Raw genomic sequence first — 19124 nt, forward strand, 5'->3', positions numbered from 1 at the left:
CCATATTTCACTTTGAAAACTAGAAGAACTAAAGGTGAAAATTGATAGCTCAAGATGGCACACCCGGTCAAGCCATATGACCATGTGACAAATTGAGACTATATTTGCATCAAGGCTCCTGCATTAACCTCATGTGACACATTGGTATACCATATTTCACTTTGAAAACTAGAAGAACTGAAGGTGAAAATCGATAGCTCAAGATGGCACACCCGGTCAAGCCATATGACCATGTGACAAATTTAGACTATATTTGCATCAAAGCTCCTGCATTAACCTAATGTGACATTGGTATACCATATTTCACATTGGAAACTAGAAGAACTGAAGGTGAAAATCGATAGCTCAAGATGGCACACCCGGTCAAGCCATATGACCATGTGACAAATTGAGACTATATTTGTAATTATATACAAAATAAAGACATTGTGTATGTGTGACACATAGACGCAAGGTATGCTAGACGTGTCTTTTGCCAAGATGCAAACGAACCGATCGAGTTGCAATCCAGACATTCATCTAAGTAGAGGCCATAAGCATGAATAAATGCAAAAAAATCCCAACCACTTGAATGAGCCTCATCTCAAAAATTTGAAGCATTCAGGACACGCAGACCCCGTTTCCAGAGAGTGTAAGCTCTTGTTCAAAAGCAGAATCTCCATCTCTCAATAGGCGATGGGAAAGCATTAGGGCTTTGATGGCGACAATCCAACCATGAGTCTGACTCACACCATTGGAAATAGCCTGGACGCATGAACTCACATAAGATCTTGAATAGGACATCAAGTGGAGAACCTCTTGCACGTATTTTTCCTCCATCGGAGTGTCATCATGGCCCGTAGCCTTCACAATAGCTTCTTCAAGGTCAACCAAAACCTGAACTTGCTACCTTGGCTAAGGAGATGCTAGTCTGATCCTTCAAAACCCCAGGGCACTGCAAAGTGACACCTGTATTGGGGCCATCATCAAGACGTAGATCAAATGCACAGGTGCGTCAGTGATGTAACACACAAGAGAAAATAAGTGTTGGCTTCTCTCAAGTACCTACCATTATACCATTTTTGGAGATTGCTAAAACTGTATCTTAGTTAGAGCGCATCACAAATAGTTTAGCTACAATTATCTTTCCTCTTATAGATTATTTAAAGGATTATTAATATATATATATAGTACGATGTTGAAGCTAATGTGGCTATCACTTGCATGCCCTATTGAGAAATCAACCTCACGATAAAGTGGTCATGAAATTACGAGACCGACTAAGGTGGTTGAGTTGAAGGCCTGACCAAGTGGCTAGGTAAAGCATGTGATCTAGTATGTGTGGGTATCGAATGTTAATCCATTAAGGCCTAGCTCAAGGCTTTCATGTTGGCAACCTTCTTAGGTGAGTTAACCTCCAATATGAGCATCGAGCCAACATTGCATGCCCACACTTGTCGATGCTTGAAATATCTAGGATGCGGATGTGGCTTACTTTGGGCCATCATCATTATGATAAAAACGCATGATACACACCCGAAACTTTAAATGCCTTTGAAGGGCTACCCCTGTTGATCTTTTTCCGCCTTCCCCTCTTTGCGTTTCTCTCTCTCGCTATGTAATGTACTCAAGGCTAAGTTGAGACAAACTTTTTCTAAGCTGCATCTTATTGTTCCTCTTTGGAAAACCAATTGTTTAGGTTGTGGTAATGACAAGGGGTTATGGTTCACAACCCCTACAAAATGTAGATGTGGGTGGGTTCGTGGGCGCAATCCTATTCAACTAGCTGTTGTGAAGCATCCATTGGGGCGGAAAAAAGGTTGCAAATTGAGAAGTTTGAAGATCACACTCAATTCAGTAGCATAATGCATCATTCTAGGTTAATTTGTTTAAAATTCATTTGAGTCGTTAGTGTGATAAGATTGAAGAGTACCCGGCTTTTATAAATCTAGGGTGTCTTTTGTCCTATTAGTCCTTACACATAGCTTTCCTACTTGTCTACTGGAAGCTCAATTGGCAAAGGGCACTAATGATCAATGCAAGTGCTGCTTGCTCTACCAAATTCCACACAATCATGGGAGCATGCTGCTCACAAATGACAACCTAACTTATGCTAGAGAAATCACTCGGTGCATACAGGCAGACCAAGATGATTGATTAAAATGGAGAAGCTCAAAGGCATGATATAATTTAATTACTCACAATGCTATTATATATCACTCGTCGGGATTTGGGTAGTGTTACCATATACATGTGGTAGTGATGTGTGTGAACACACTAGGACCGCCGGGGCATTTTTTCCCTCTTTAGGAGGTTTTTTCCCCCGTGCATTGTATATACGCCCATCACTCTAGGGCTATCCATCTTTCCATTGCACACTAAGTAACACACTCTCTATTGTGTGCCTTGAACTTCCTTCGTCTTCTCCAAGCTGTGTGTGTTTCTCTGCAACCCTAATTCCAACAATTGGTATCAGAGCAGGTCACGTCCTCCCGGGCTTAGTCGCCAGCTGCTCCAGCACACGCCTGCTCACTTTCTCCGATTTCAGTGAGCTTTGGCAAGCGTTCGCAGGTCGACAAATATTTTGGGAGAGCTCGAAGAGCTTGGTCTACTCAGAATTTTGATTTGGGCTCATTTCGGCCACCGTTTCCACTACGGGCAGTACTGCACAGGTTATTTTGTCATTTTGTGCAGATTTTCTGTCAGTGCCATTTTCTGCATAACAGGTGCCTTATAGTCTTCTACGGTTTGTGCTATATAGCACAAGTTGTTCCTGCTCCATTTCTCCTATTTTCGGGCAGTTTTCACATCAGGTGCAGCATTTACCATGGCTGACAACAACAACACAGATGTGTTCAAGATGTTTGCTGCTGAGGACAGGTTGGATGGGGACAACTACCCTATGTGGGCTTATATGATGCAACACGTTCTTGTGTCAAAAGGTGTCTGGAACATTGTGCAGGGCATTGATGTACGTCCTGGTTCTGAAGATGTAGGCGATATTGAGGATGTTGCAGGTCTTGCTGCAAGGATTGCAGCTGTTAGAGTTGTTTTGCCTACAGCAGAACAAGCTCGTTGGGATGTTAAGGATGCGCAGGCTCATGCATTGATTGCGTTGTCTGTGAAGCGCACCATTATTCCTCACATCCGTTCAGCAAAATCTACAAAACAGGCTTGGGATATTCTAGCAGGTCTTTATGCAAGCCGCAATGAGGCTAAAATTGCTTTGCTGCGTAAAGAGCTAGAGTCGAAGATTATGCATGAGGAAGATGATATGGACACTTTCCTTGCTAGTGTCAAGGATATCAATGAGCAACTCATTTCTGCAGGTGAAGTCATTTCTGACAGTTCCCTTGTGCAGACTGTTCTTGATGCCTTACCAGATTCCTACCAGACTTTTGCTAGTACTTGGAGACTGATGACCCAAGGAAATCCTGAAGTTGTCAAGTTTGATGCATTATGCACATTGCTGTTGCAAGAGTCACTTTCTAGAAAAAACAAGACTAGGCAGCGTGCAGTCGAACGGGCTTTTATTGCTTCTCAAAGAAAGGGTGGTAACAGTAATGCAGCCACTTCTTATGGTTCTGCTGCGAGTGGCAAAAATTCTGTTCCTAATGCTTCTGCTGGCAGCACTTCGTCTGGCAATTCTGGTGATAAGGGCAAAAAGAAGATGCGTTGCCATTATTGTAAAGCCAATGATCACTTGATCAAGTCGTGTCCTAAGTTGAAGGCCAAAGAGGCTAAGAAGAAAGAGGGTGGTTCCACTGCAAATGCTGGTTCCACTACAAATGCAGCCATTGTTGAGTCTTCTGTGAAAGGAGATTGTGATGCTGATGTTGATGCAGAATGGGCTTTTAGCGCAGAGTGCACTTACAATCCTGCTGTCCATGATGCATGCTTGTCAGTTGCTGCAGATTCACATGTGTGGTATTTCGACAGTGGTGCTACAAAGCACATTACCTCACATCGTGAATTGTTTACCTCTCTCGAGTCTGTCCCTCATGGGAATTCAGTCACTTGTGCCAACAACGCCTCTTATCCAGTTCAGGGAGTTGGAAAGATTGTGCTCACTGCTGCTAATGGCAGTTCCTTCACACTTGTTGATGCACTTTATGTACCTGGGATCAAGAAGAATCTCTTGTCTGTATCCGCACTTGCTAGACTTGGACTTGTAGTCAAATTTGTGGATGACAGATGTACAGTTCATGATCTCAGTTTTGGTGATGAAATTGTTGCATCTGGGCTTTTGTGCCGTGGGCTGTATAAGCTCACTTTGTATGACAAGTGTGGACAAAATTTTGCAAATGCTGTTGCAGATTCAAGGGCTATTTCAGATGCAAAACTTTGGCATGCACGTTTTGGTCATCTGAATTTTGCCAGTTTGCTGCGTTTGCAGAAATCTGATATGGTTGCTTCTTTGCCGCCTCTTGAAGCACCTATCAAACATGTTTGTGAAGGCTGTATTCTGGGTAAAATGCAGCATTCTAAGTTTCCAAAGGATGGTTCAGTTAGGGCCACATGCAGGTTGCAGCTTGTGCATAGTGACGTTTGTGGGCCCATGCAAACTCCGTCCTTGGGCAATTACCTGTACTTCGTGACTTTCATTGATGATTACTCCAGGCATGCGTGGGTATTTCCGCTTAAAGCGAAGTCCGAAGTTTTTATGTGCTTCAAACAATTTTTGGCTATGGCTGAAAATGTCTCAAAATGTACTATGGGCACCCTCCGTTCCGATCGAGGGGGGGAGTATATGTCTCATGAATTTAATGCATTTCTGGCTAGTCGTGGGATAAAACACCAATGTACAGTGCCTTATACACCTCAGCAAAATGGTGTTGCTGAGAGGAAAAACAGGTCACTAACGGAAATGGCACGATGTATGGTCAAAAGTCAAGCTTTGCCGCATTCTTTTTGGCTTGAGGCCATCATGTGTGCCACTTATGTACTTAACAGGTGTCCTACGAAAGCTTTGCAGTCTATTACTCCATATGAAGCATGGCATGATAGAAAACCTTCTATTGAGCACATGCGTGTTTTTGGCTGTTTGGCATATGCTTTGGTGCCACAAGTGCAGCGCAGAAAATTGGATGATAAGGCTGTCAAATGTATTTTTGTTGGTTATAGTGCTGAAAGCAAAGGTTACAGGTTGTATCATCCGCAAACAAAACGTATTTTGGTTTCACGGGATGTAGTGTTTGTGGAAGATTCTGTTCAACCCTTGCTGTCATGTACTAGAGACAGTAATGTAAGCTCACAGGACATTTATGACACTTTGTTGCCTCTTTTAGTGGTGGAAATACGAATGTAAGTTCCAATGAGGCAAATGTACAGCCTATGGGGGTTTCTGAAAATGTTTTAGAACAGCCTATTACTGATGCAGATGTACATGATGTACTTGATGAGGAAAGGGCTGAAAATGAGCAGGCTAGAGGTATGCCAAAATGGCTGGTGCACACTTTGCGTGACAGTAAATTGGATGCACCTTTATCTAGTCGTACTCGTTCAGGCTCTCGCCATGCATCTTATGCATCAGATTGTTATGCTTTGGCTGTGTCTAGTTTACATGATGTTGAGGAGCCTCTGTCTTTTGATGAAGCACAGAATTCAGAAAATTGGATTGCTGCCATGAAATCAGAATATGATGCACTTATAGAGAATGACACATGGACTTTATGTGATTTGCCTCCTGGCAAAAAGGCCATTGGTACGAAGTGGGTTTACAAGTTGAAACGCAAGCCGGATGGTGAGATCGATCGCCATAAGGCTCGACTTGTTGCAAAGGGTTATGCACAACAAAAAGGCATAGATTATGAAGAGACTTTTGCTCCCACTTGTCGTATGACTACTGTGCGTTTTCTATGTGCATTGGCAGCTCATTTTGGTTGGGATGTACATCAATCAGACATTGTTACTGCTTTCTTGAATGGTGACATATTTGAGGAAGTTTATGTAACGCAGCCTCGCGGTTTTGTCATAAAAGGACAAGAGGACAAAGTGTGCAAATGTAAGAAGGCTTTGTATGGGTTGAAGCAATCTCCTCGTGCTTGGTATGAGAAAGCTGACACTCATTTGGTTAAACGAGGCTTTCGTAACAGTCCAACAGAAAGCACATTGTATGTAAAGCGTGAGGATGATGTATTTCTCATTGTGGTTCTTTATGTTGATGATTTGCTGATCACTGGACCAAATGAGAGACATATTGCTGAATTTAAGGCTGATTTGAATGCTACTTTCAAGATGAAAGATTTGGGGCTGTTGCATCATTACTTGGGTATACAGTTTAAGCAGTGTGATGGTGGTATTGCCTTGTGTCAGAAAAGTTACATAGAGACATTGCTATGTAAGTTTGGACTTGAGGATTGCAAACCTATTGCCACTCCCATGGAAACAGGTTTGAAGTTGAGTCTACATGATGCTGGCGATCCTGCTGATGTCACTCTTTACCAAACTGCTGTTGGCTGCCTCATTTATGTATGCAACACGAGGCCAGATATTCAGTTTGCAGTCTCACAGGTCAGCAGATTTATGCATAGCCCAGGGTCTAAGCATTGGCAGGCTGTCAAGAGGATTTTCCGCTACCTTAGTGGCACTTTACATCTTGGCTTGTTTTATCCCAAGGGGGGATCATTGCCGCCAGACTTACATGCTTTTTCGGACTCAGATTGGGCTGGTTGTTTTGACACGCGAGTGTCCACAAGTGGTTTTTGTTTCATGCTTGGCAGTTCATGTATATCATGGTTGAGCAAGAAGCAACCTACTGTGGCCACTTCGAGTTGTGAGGCTGAGTACAGGGCAGTCTTCACAGCTACGGTTGAGTGTGTATGGCTCAGACGCCTTATGGCTGACTTGGGTGTTGGACAGGACACTGCCAACACTATCTACACTGACAGTCAGAGCGCATTGGCAGTTGCAAGGAACCCAGTTTTTCATGCTCGCACAAAGCACATTGAGGTGCATTACCACTATGTCAGGGAGAGGCTCTCAGCAGGAGAGATCAGCTTGGCTTATGTGCCAACACAGGACAACCTTGCAGATCTTTTCACAAAGGCATTGTCTCGTGAGAAGCTTGAAGCTTTCCGCAAAGCTTTGGGCTTACTCCCCTTTGTGGACTGATCCTGTCCTCAAGGCATGGCACTTCCCTTTACTCATGTGCCAACTCTCGTTCACCGCATCACTCCAGGGGGGATTTGTTACCATATACATGTGGTAGTGATGTGTGTGAACACACTAGGACCGCCGGGGCATTTTTTCCCTCTTTAGGAGGTTTTTTCCCCCGTGCATTGTATATACGCCCATCACTCTAGGGCTATCCATCTTTCCATTGCACACTAAGTAACACACTCTCTATTGTGTGCCTTGAACTTCCTTCGTCTTCTCCAAGCTGTGTGTGTTTCTCTGCAACCCTAATTCCAACAGGTAGAGCTTGAAACCTCTTGTGTCTTTGGCTGCAGCACGCGTAGCAAGCTCCAAGCCTCCAAGACGCAGCATCAAGCAGCTCAGAACAGACTCAGAAGCTCTTGCAGTAGGCGTAGCAGGCTGCAGTGTAACTGGCACAGCAACCGGGTGCAATTAATCCCAAGGACATTGTAAAATTAAGCAAAAAACAATACCTAGTAGCTTTTGTAACAGGGAAAATCAAATCTTATTTGTCTGAAAAGTGAAGTTAAATGTCCAAAGTTGCATGTTGGCTAACCTGTACTAAATTTTGGCCTTAAACTTGAACAGATGAGTGAAGAAGCTAACTCTACTTTGGACACTGATTACTAAGATTCCATAAGAGCTTTGAGCTTCCTATGAGAGGAGCCATTCTCTAGGGAGCTCTTGCCGCATCTCTCCTTCAACTTTGTAGCATTTTCTTTTACAAGTTTCCCTTCAGGACCCTCCATCAGAGCTCTGATGACTTTCTCAATGTCACCACTTTCAATGAGGCCAGTATCCTCCTTGCTATATTTCACCCGAATCCCAACCTTCCATTCATCGACAATGAAACGTGCATTTAAAGGTTGATCTACAAAGTAGGCCAGCAAAGCATTGGTACTCCATTTGCCATGGATTCATTAGTGGAATTCCAACCACAATGTGTGAGAAACCCTCCCACAGAAGGGTGGGCAAGGACTTGCTGTTGAGGAGCCCAACTGATGACAAGGCTTTTCACATCAAATTCTCACACAATTTGGGCAACACTAGAGGAGTAGTCGATGTCATCCACCAACCCAGCTGGAAGAACCCAAAGAAAATGTTGTTGGCTGGCAAGGAGGCCATTCAGAAACTCTTCACATTGGGTTTTTGAAAGGATAGTTGTGCTCCCAAAGGAGATGTATAGAACAGATGAGATGGGCTGTTGATCTAGCCAAGCCAAGCAACCTTTGTCTTCTTCCCGCAAGCTAGTGGCGCTCTCCTCATTAAGAGATTCTACCCAAAACCCCACATCATAAATCGGAACATTGCAACATTTAGATAGAGTGGCAATGGCGGAAGCCTCAAGATCTTCATAGTTGTTGACAACGACAGCGTGAGCTTGAGTGTCGCACACTTGCCATGACTTGGTTGAGTTGGTCCACAAAGAGATTGTTTCATCTTTGACATACCTGAAACGAGGAATATCTTTGGTAGACCATCAAGTTCCCGAAAAAGCTTTCGTATTTCTACACCTGTTGCTGTTGTTGCCTCCTTCACTGTAAGGCACCAAACTCTACATGTTGAGGGTGGCCTAGGCCTTAAAATCTTAAGAGACAAACAATGAAAATATTCACCTTCAATGTCCTTGAGACCTCAAGGACAGCAAAGGCAAACTTGACTTTACAAACGTTGATGCCCTTTTGAGGATACGATGGTAGCCACTAAACTAGAAGGAACTTTTCATGTGTGTGTGTGTGTGTGTGTGTGTGTGTGTGTGTGTGTGTGTGTGTGTGAGAGAGAGAGAGAGAGAGACCTTCTTCAAGGGATACTAGCTCCCCTAGTGTGAGGTAATGGGTGAATAGAAGGCGTGAAGCGCAGCACGGGTAGAGCACAATGTGGGGAATGCCGAGCTTGTCGGCAACATCTTGGGTAGGGAACGTGATGTTGAAGTCGGAGAGGAGGCAGGTGACAGGAGGGCCATGTCGGCTGAGAGAGAGGATAAGCTGCTCGAGATCGAGGGCAATGGAGACCAAGGCATCGTTGGCTTCCAGCAAGGAGAGCTTGAAGCCGTTGAAGAGGTCGATGCCACGGAGCAGGAGGCGGATGTGGCGGACAAGGGAATGAGGGGCAGCAGCAGCCGTAAGGGTTATAGATAGGTAAGGATTGTGGTGTTCCTGTGCCAGAGGCGGGGCATCGGCGGCGTAGGAAGCCGGATTGTTGCTTGGCTAGCAGCTTGCAGAAGCGCATGAGCGGGTTGAAATGTCCCGGCGCCGGCAAGGGCACCGCCACCACATGTTGCTGATGCTCCTGCTTCTCAGGAGCCATCGCCGTTTCCTCGACTCCCTCTCCACACAACTGCTTTCTTTGCCCGTCTACACATGGGCTCCAATGCCCTCCATGACTTTCAACAAGTCCCCGCCGATCCTCCCCCTTCTCGATTTTCAAACACCCCCACAAGGTAGGCCTCTCTCAAGACTAAGTGGCACGAGCATGGGAGGGTGGGATCTACGACGGGAGCATTGTGGACTTTAGATCCCAGTGACAACGATGAAAGTAAATTAGGGTACCCTATATTACTTTTTATTATTGCCGTAGATCCTAGTGGTGGTGCCAAAAGTATATTAGGGTACCGTAGATTTGTTATGTAGGCTTTGGAGATGAATCACTTCATTATTTTTGGACCAAGGCTAGAAAAATACAATTTTCCTAACCGAAGAAAATAAGGGCAAGCTTGAAATTCTCCCGGTTTTAAGGTCAAAATTTAAATCTTTTGCTGGTAGTTACACTAAAGTTTGTGAAAACTTCTCGGTTTTCTTCAAAACAAGCTCAAAATCTAACACGGACTTTTAGGATTTCAGCCGGTTAAAGTACATTGGAAGCCCGTTTTTTTCTAACACTATTTTGGACATAATCGCATGTTTTGTGAGGTAATATGTGACAAATTACATGCTAAGCACTCAAAAATGCATCTCAATTGTCAAAAAGGAATAAAAAGTAGAAAAGCTTGAACAATCTTACCAAAGTAAATACATGGGTACTTTGGGAATTTTCAAAATTTGAAGGGTATTTTGGGAATTTCGACAAGTTAGAGGGGTTTGAGCTTGGCTTTAAGAAAACGAGGAAATTTACATAAGTTTTAGTGTATTTAGCGACAAAAGCTTCTAATTTTTACCAAAAAACCGAGAGAATTTCAAGTTTGCCCTTATTTTCACCACGCCATGAAAGTACTTTTTGATGCGCACGCACACACACACACAGACTTACTAATGTATTTAAGGTGCCTCGGGTAGTTGAATGTAGCCCCAATGTAACCCCCCCCCCCCCCCCCCCCCCCCCCCCCCCCCCCCCCCCCTTCCTTATGTATACGGTATGAGTATGAAATAATGAGGGGCTACCCCTATTGTATACGCTTATGTACAAAATCCAAAAACCCCCCTATTGTACACTCACGTGGTACCGTATGGAAAAACACAATGAATCCCCCGAGGAGAGAGAGAGAGAGAGAGAGAGAGAGAGAGAGAGTTGTTATATAAAACATAAGCATTGGGACAAGCGCGTGTGGACCATGCATGAGTGGCTATATAAAACACAAGAACCGGGAGCAAGCGATACGTTAATCTTCACAAAGGCATTTGCACAAGATTCTGCCTTTTGACGATTTCATTGAATTGTGAGGACATATTCTGCAACATTTAGAAGACATTCCTTTTTCCCCTTATATTCTTTGGAATCTAAGATGGAAACCACTTCACTACTCTACCTCTAGAATGAAATCACTTCATGAGATATGTACTTAGCTTGTTGTGCCTCATAGTCTCTCTCTCTCTCTCTCTCTCTCTCTCTCTCTCTCTCTCTCTCTCACACACACACACACACACACACACACACACACATTGTGGGAAGTCCTTTAAGCAAAAAATGCCCCTTGAGAGCAAGAGGAAAGGAAAAGCCCCGCTTAGATTTTTACAAAAATAGTGTAAAAATATGAAAAATCATCTCGATGGAAAAAATGGGTTTGCAAAGTCAAGAGATGAATAGGTCAAATATAAGAGAGAAAGTTGTGAAGAAGAAGAGGCTAATCTTTGTGGACATAAGTGCGGTATTGGAGGAGGATAGCTATAAGCCTGAGTCTATTACAATCATTGAACCCATTGGTGGGAGAGGATATGCATCTGCGCATAGGGATACACAGAATATTGGCCCGAGGTAAAGGTTTCAAAGATGGTATGGAAAATTAGGAGAATTGAACCAAGGTATGTATGATTCATTAATGATGGCTCACATGATATTATGCATGGGGTTTCCACACCATGTTTTTGGGGTCGCAAAAAATACCCCGCATCCGGGTTGAACCATAGGGGGGTTGTGCCAAGGTTATGTTGGGTTTTGTATTTACTTTGCTATACTAGCCTCTATAGAGTAATGATTGAGGTCTTCATCAAGTCTTTTTCATTTTATGCGATCGCTCGATTTCTTGTGCACTCGAAAGTACTCGCTCATCAAGGATCGGGATTCCTCATTATCCTTAATCCTAAGCCAATGGATAGTACTTGGCACAAAATGGAAGCCTTGATTCTCATTAAAAATTTCAAAGCACTTGCTTTGCATAGCCAAATGTCCCATTTAAAGATCAAACACAAAAAACAAGAGGAACTTTAATTTGGCTAACCTTGTTGCCCCCCCCCCCCCTCCCCCCCCCCCCCCCCCCCCCCCCCCCCCCCCCCCCAGAATAGTTGCCTTCGTTTGGAGTTGGCTCATAGCCATATATGGTGAGAAATTTTAAGATGTCCATGAGTGTACCCTGCATGCCCCCATGGCTTGGTTCATACCAACTTTTAATAATAAATAGGTAGACATGTTGCCAAAGTTCGTATGCTACTAGCATATTCCAACCTTTGGAAGCTTCTAAGTAATATTCCCAAAATGGAAGACTTGATTCGCACAAGCTCATCAAGGAGATGAGATAGAATGGATTTTGATTGTTGTTATGACTTTGTAGTAACTGATATACATGTATCATGGATAGAATGATGATAAGTACACTCTACACAAAATGCCCATTCTGCATCTACATCAATATCACAATCTCCATTTACAAAAGATTCTGCAATAGCTACAACTTCGTCTGTAGAAATGAGTTTCTCAACGATATCCTTGATTCTAGCATAATCTTCAACTCCATCTCTTCATGCAACAACGTAATTTTTGCCTGATTATGACTTGCATAAAGACCAGCTAGAGTATACCAAGGTTGTTTTGCTAAGCGAATGTGAGAAGTACTAGTGCACTTCACAAATAATGCAATCAATACATGAGCATATGCATCTCTTATATTCCAACGAGATTGATCAACCATAGGACAACTCTAGCAGCAAAAGATATGCTAGAACGTGCAACATCCTCAATAGAGCCTTTATCCACCAAAGGCAGACGTACATCAATGTCTTGTGCAACATTCCAGACACACTTCGACACAAGAACATGGGTCATCATGTAAGCCCACATTGGATAGTTATCCCCATTTAATTTGTCCTTAGCAGCCAACATGTTGGAAACAATTGTGTTGTTGTCAGCCGTTGCATTTGATGTGAAAACTGTTCTGAAAGAGGAACAACAAATTAGGACTAACACGTGTTGTAAAGTACAACCCAAAGAGGAATGTAACGGACCTAGAGTATAGCAAATTAAATTGCAATGACAAAAATTATGTACAAAAGGATGGAATTGCCTATGCAAATAATATCGATAGTGGGAAGGAGGCCAACATGAGCTCGAATGAAAAATCTGAGCTCGCAAAAATTTGAGAACTTGAGCAAAGGGGTTCTGGCAACAGTATCAGCAGGACATGACCTCCTTTAATACCAATTGTTGGAATTATGATTGCAGGGACACACACACACCTTGGAAAAGATGATGAAGCTCTAAGCACACAACAAAAATTATATTGCTTAGGGTGCAAATAGAAAGATAATTTAGCTCTAGAGTGATAGGTGTTTATACAATGCACGGGGGAAAGAAACCTCCTAGCGAGGAAAAAAGTGCTCGGATAGTCCCAAGCGTGCTCACATACATCACCACTGCATATATGGTAGCAGTGTAGACTCATGCATTGATTACACTCTCTATTAAATGTTCCATTAGTCTATACCTACCCCAACAAAGTAGCAAAGTAGGCACGGGATAGACAAGCTTCTTTGAATCCTAAACAAAATGAGACAAAAATTGCTTACGTACATTAGGAGTTTAAAAAAAAGGTTATGCAAGATGAGAAGGATGATGTAAATATATTTCTTTTAGAGATTTAAATATTAAAGAGCAGTTAGTTGCTAACAATGAGGTCATTTCTAACAATTCCCTTGTGTAAATAGCTCTTGTTGCATTTCTAGATTTTTATCAAACTTAGTCTTGTCTTTGTATTGCTGCGAGGCCCAATCCAAAAAAAAAGGACTAAATAATACATTGTTGAATAGGCATTTGTTGTGACTATTTAAAAGATCAATACTAATTTTCCTAGCTATGATTCTCCTTTGAGTAACAAGCCTATAGTAGTAGGTGCTTCTTCTCCAAATAGAAGTACAAATAAGTCTAATGATAAAGGTAAGAAGAAATTGAAATTCTAGTATCGTAAGGTAAATGCTCAAGCAATTACAAAGTGTCATACGCTTAAGTCTAAAGAGGATCGTAAGAAAGAAGGAGATGTAGCATGTCTTGTAGAGGTTATGGATCATGTTTGATACTTTGGCAGAGGTGCAACCATCCGCATTATAACTCATCGCGATTTTTTGGTTTCTCTTGAGATTGTTTCACACAAGGATATTATCATATATGTCAACAATGCCTCTCACCTAGTTAAGGGAGTTGGTAAGATTGTGCTTACCAAAGCAAGTGGTAGTCTTCCACACTTGCTAATTCTTTATATGGACCTATGATCAGTAAGAACTTTTTGTCTCTATCTATACTTGTGAGACTTGGTCCTGTGGTCAATTTTGTGGATGACAAAAATATTGTGCTTGATCTTAGTTTTGATGGTTCAATTGTGGCTTCTAGCACTTGATTATGTGGTTTGTATATACAAGAAATGCATGTAAGATCAACAAGCACAACTTTTCATTCTAAGGCTCTTTTGGATGCAAAACTTTTAGCATGCATGTTTCAATCATCTAAAGTTTGCCAGTTTGCAAAAATCTAACACGGTTGCTTCGCAAAAACATCTCATCATTTCACTTGTGTTTTGTGTGGCAAACACTTATGCACAAAGTAATCAAGGTAAACAGGCCAAGAGTGGTACTTACCCCCAAAAGGTGGACATACCCACCCCCAAAAGAGGAACAAACATTTGGAATATGCTTGGAATTTTGCATATGTGTCCTGCCATGATTTGCTGAAAAGTGTAACTCACCCTTGAGTGTCTGTAATCTCTTAAAATCCTTCAAATGTGAATTTTCCCAAATACAACATTGAGATAAAATCCAAAAAATATCAATCTTGGTAGTAAGTAATTCCCCTCTTCATGCAGAATCTAACACAATCTTCATATTTCAAATCTGGCTAGATATGTGAAATCCCCGCCCAAAATCATGATTTTTTTCTTAGTTGTCCCACTACTTGCCCCTTTACCCTAAACCATGTAGTCCTCTTTACTTTGCCTACCAATCATATCAATCCTTGTCACTATTTAATCAAAGTGAAAATGGTGCTCTTAAGAGTTTTTGTCACTTCATCACAAAACTCTCATGAAATTGAATCCTCAAACAACTATAAATGCTTGTTTTTAAATGAGAAACCTATGTACATTTGCGATAGACAATTGTAGTAATCTATTATATGATGATATGAAAAAAGTGATACAAAATATTTGCACTCTAAAGCACGCTTTGACATGTAATATATATTATTCTTTTTCACAGTAATGTTTATGTTTATTGGAATTAAAATATAATATAAACATTCATAAGCTGGACTTCCGTGTTAAAATTGAGGTATGAATCTAGAAAAAGTTAAAAATTATTGTGGAAACATGGTTTTTTTAGTGAATTCATTGTCCAAAGAATAGTCATGATGCATTTGTCATATAATTTATTTTCTTCTTTGCTCGAAAAATTAAATTTTGTACTTGCATACCTTTCAGATGGTATTCAAATCCCCTTCGCGTAGATTTTTTTTTTTTGCCGGTGATAATACATAACAGTATTTGCTTGAAGCTTACTAATTAAGACCTCCATTTAGTGCATTATTTTCAGATGATAAGAAAAAAAATTGCATGCTAAAAAGATTTTCCTTATTTACACTTTGTATCATGAATTTTCTCATTAACATTTTTCCATGTTCTGATTTGGTACGAGGCTAGTGTTAACATTAAACCGAAGGACTGTCATCTAATTTTGTTTGGTATTGTATGATGAATGCTTGTCTATATGGATAACCTCTATGTTGCCTTCTTGCAAGACCCAAGATGGCTTGAGTGATGTAAACTCTATCAATAAAATACTAACTATTGTGACTCTTTCCTAACTTACAAAACAAACACAATCTCTCTCTTGCAAGGAAGGCATAGACACTCAGGCTGGATACACACCATAAACCTCCCTGCTCATCCCATCAGGGGACGGGTGGGCGTGGTTATCTATGTCATCCTCTAGATAAACAAATGCTACAAGTAGCATGCAAAGAGTCAGGCAAATTTGGGTGCAAATCACATTGAGCTGCCCAACAGTTTTTGTATATTTATGATCGGGGCCAAAGTTCATCAAAATCAACTTACCCTATTGGTTCAACGCTTGCTTTTTGGTGGTGGGGAGCTGGACTGCCAAATATTGCAGAGCCTGTATTTTTGGGCCGTGCAATCGCCACACTGGCTTATGCACCCACTGCCCGTCTTTGGGCAGCCTATGTGTAAGCAGCCTCGAGGAAAACTATACATTGATAATTTGTCAGTGAATAATCGACGTCTCAAAGTTCATTACCTAAAACAGTTAATGTGGCCTCCTACTTTTATTACCTAAAACATTACCTCAGCCAATAACATCTGCAAAACCAAATAGAATATCGCAGCCCATACTCTCTCCCTACAGTAGCACCATAGTGGATGCTTCCATGACTCCATTATGCTCCATACTTGGGAGCTTTCCAAAGCTTAAAAGCTAACTCGTGCAGAAACCTATCAGCAAGAATAGTGAGGTTGCAACCATTCTGCAAAAGAGAAAAAACAGATAAAATCCCAGCTATCTGTAATCATGCACATGTACAGACCTCCCAACTTGAACAAATTATTAGAATTGAGGTCAAGCACACACATCCAATCGAAACAATAACACCAATTATGCCCTAACTCCAAACCCTAAAAAAACTGCAAAATTTGGTTTATAAGCAAATAGTAAGACCTTGCAGAACTCTTCAAAACCAAGGGACATAACTGAATCTCGTCGAGTGACACCATCCACAACCCTAAACACTAAACCTTTAAAAACTGCAAAATTTGGTTTATGGGCAAATAGTATTACCTTGCAGAACTCTTCAAAGCCAAGGGATGTGGCTAAATCTCGTCGAGTGACCCCATCCATCTGATGTACGACTAGCATTGGATGATGATCCCTAAAAGTCAACATAAAACACACTATCTCACTGGAAAGGTTACATTCAATTACCACACAGCAAAATTCCCCTCACTCACCTCGCATCATCAATGGGCTTGCCATCTTTCATTTTGTACATCTGTTGCGGACGAAGTGACCTTATACTGGTAGGAAGGGAATTCGAATGGGCGCTTTGGAGCTCCCTGCCCTCTAAATTAGCTTGTGAAGCTGCCTCAGCTGCATAACTGAGGACCAATGCAAGATAAAGATGGTCGTTCGCTTTGGTCACTGGCTGCATTAATGTTCTGACTTTACCGATGATGGCATCAATCCAATTGAGGTATTCTCTGCTAACGCCATCGCTAGATCCACCGCTCACATGCAGCAAAACAAGTTCAACGTCATCGGAGTTTTCTGAAGTGCTCAAGCCGAGCAATTGAAGAAGTTCTGGTGCCACATTTGCAAATGTGGGCAGTTGTGGAGCGGCATCGCAAATTGATGGCTCTGTGAAAACTTTCTCCCAGTGTCGCTGTAGTTTCCGAATTTGTAATTAGGGTCGCCTTCATCCCCATAAATCCGGTCGCGGGCAAGAATGACAAGCCAGCAAGCCGAGCTCTTGCAAGTTTGATACCAGTTGAAGTGAGCCAAGGCATCTTGGAAGATTCTATCTAAAGAATTGAAGTAGACCAAATAAATAGTAAGTGCTACCCATTTTGAAAAAGAAAAAAAACAGAGAATCAACATAGATTCCCTCTTATATTTCACTCTTAAATAAAAAGCGATGCCATTTATTCAAACTCTGCATGAGCTGCCATTTTGGGAGGATTCTCTCTCTTTTTGGGGGTGGGGGGGGATACAGTGTAGTCCTATAGGTGGACAAAGCATTCTTCTACTGAGAAAGGGGGCGACAACGGCAGGGCACTGTGAGGGGGAAGGAGCGACAGTAGGAGGAGCACTCCGATGGGGTTTTAGCTAGGCCAAGAATGCGTGAATCTTTGAAGGTATCATTGTATTTTATTTAAAGAGGAGCCAGTAGAAGACTCTAGTTCACTAACAATACATGGCATTCAGTTCCATCATGATGTCCTTTGGCTAAAATTTATGGTGACAAACTTCCAAAGAAAAACAGTTTACGCAAACAATTAAGGTTAAACTAACCAAAAATACTCGTGAATTTGGCTAGTCCATGAAAGGACATAGCAACATTCATGTATCATGAAAATCTATAATGCCGAGTAAAGACCATGAGAAAAACAGATTCATGCTGTCGAAATCAAGCAACAAGAATTGTGTGCTATTGGAACCGTGAGAAATTACACAAATAGTATCAGAGCCTTTTCACGTGATTAAAATCACCATAAAGTTGCTTAGGTTTCATGACACTTCTTGTGTTAAAATCTTAGAAAGTTGTTTCTAAGGTTCCAGGAATCCTTTGTTAGCATAGCCATGTGTGCAACATCCAAAATTCAAATAAATAATAGCACAACATGTGCGTTCAGATTGACGACTCTACAGACATACGCAACAACAACTAATTAAACTCAGACACGTATAAACCACTCTATAAGCACTAGGTAGTTGAAACAAATCCCCCCTTGGAGTGATGTGGTGAACAGGAGTTGGTGATCATGTATGTGATTAGTCCACAAGGAGTAAGCCCAAAACTTTGTGAAAAGCTTCGAACTTCTCAAGAGACAAAGCCTTTGTAAATGATTGGCAAAGTTTTTATACGTAGGCACATAAGCCAAGTTGATCTCTCCTGTCACGAGTCTCTTCCTCACATAATGATAATATACCTCTCCTGTGCAGAGATTCATTCCTAGACATAATGATAATGTACCTCAATGTGCTTTGTGCGAGCATAGAACACTCGGTTCCTCGCAACTGCCAAAGCACTTTGATTGTCAGTGTAGATCGTGGTGGCAGATAGTTGTCCAGTACCCAAGTCAATCCAAAGGCGTCTGAGGCAACTGTAGCTATGAAAGTTTCCATGTACTTAGCCTCCCAACTAGAAGTCCCCACTGTAGGCTGTTTTTTGCTTAACCAAGATATGCATGAGCTGTCGAGCATGGAACAAAAACCACTAGTGGACACTTGTGCGTCATAGAAACTAGCCCTATTTGAGTTTGAAAAAGCATGTAAATCTGGTGGCAATTATTCCCCCTTTAAATAAAACAAACCAAGATGTATAGTGAAACTCACGTAGTGAAAGATTCGCTTAACTGCCTTCCAATGCGTAGATCATGGGCTATGCATAAATCTGCTCACATGTGAGAGTGCATTGAATATTTGGCCTCATGATGCATACATAGATGAGGTGTCACAAACTAGTGATGTGGCTACCCATGTGTACACACACACTGGCATGGACAAGATCGAAATCTGTCGCGCATGCTGACGTGGCACTGCCATACGGAATCCCGCAATTTACGATGGATTTTTTGGGTTGGCTGG

The 19124-nt window shown here is 41.9% G+C and overlaps 2 pseudogenes; both read right to left on the bottom strand.

Moving 5' to 3' along the window:
• Positions 1-2195: 2195 nt before the first annotated feature.
• LOC147445581 (uncharacterized) lies at positions 2196-9423 on the bottom strand (annotated as a pseudogene).
• Positions 9424-16200: 6777 nt separating this feature from the next.
• LOC147445582 (uncharacterized) lies at positions 16201-17242 on the bottom strand (annotated as a pseudogene).
• Positions 17243-19124: the final 1882 nt, after the last annotated feature.

Source organism: Adiantum capillus-veneris, chromosome 12 (assembly GCF_014529385.1).
Source record: "Adiantum capillus-veneris isolate H3 chromosome 12, ASM1452938v2, whole genome shotgun sequence".
In the NCBI taxonomy this organism is placed as follows: Eukaryota; Viridiplantae; Streptophyta; class Polypodiopsida; order Polypodiales; family Pteridaceae; genus Adiantum; species Adiantum capillus-veneris.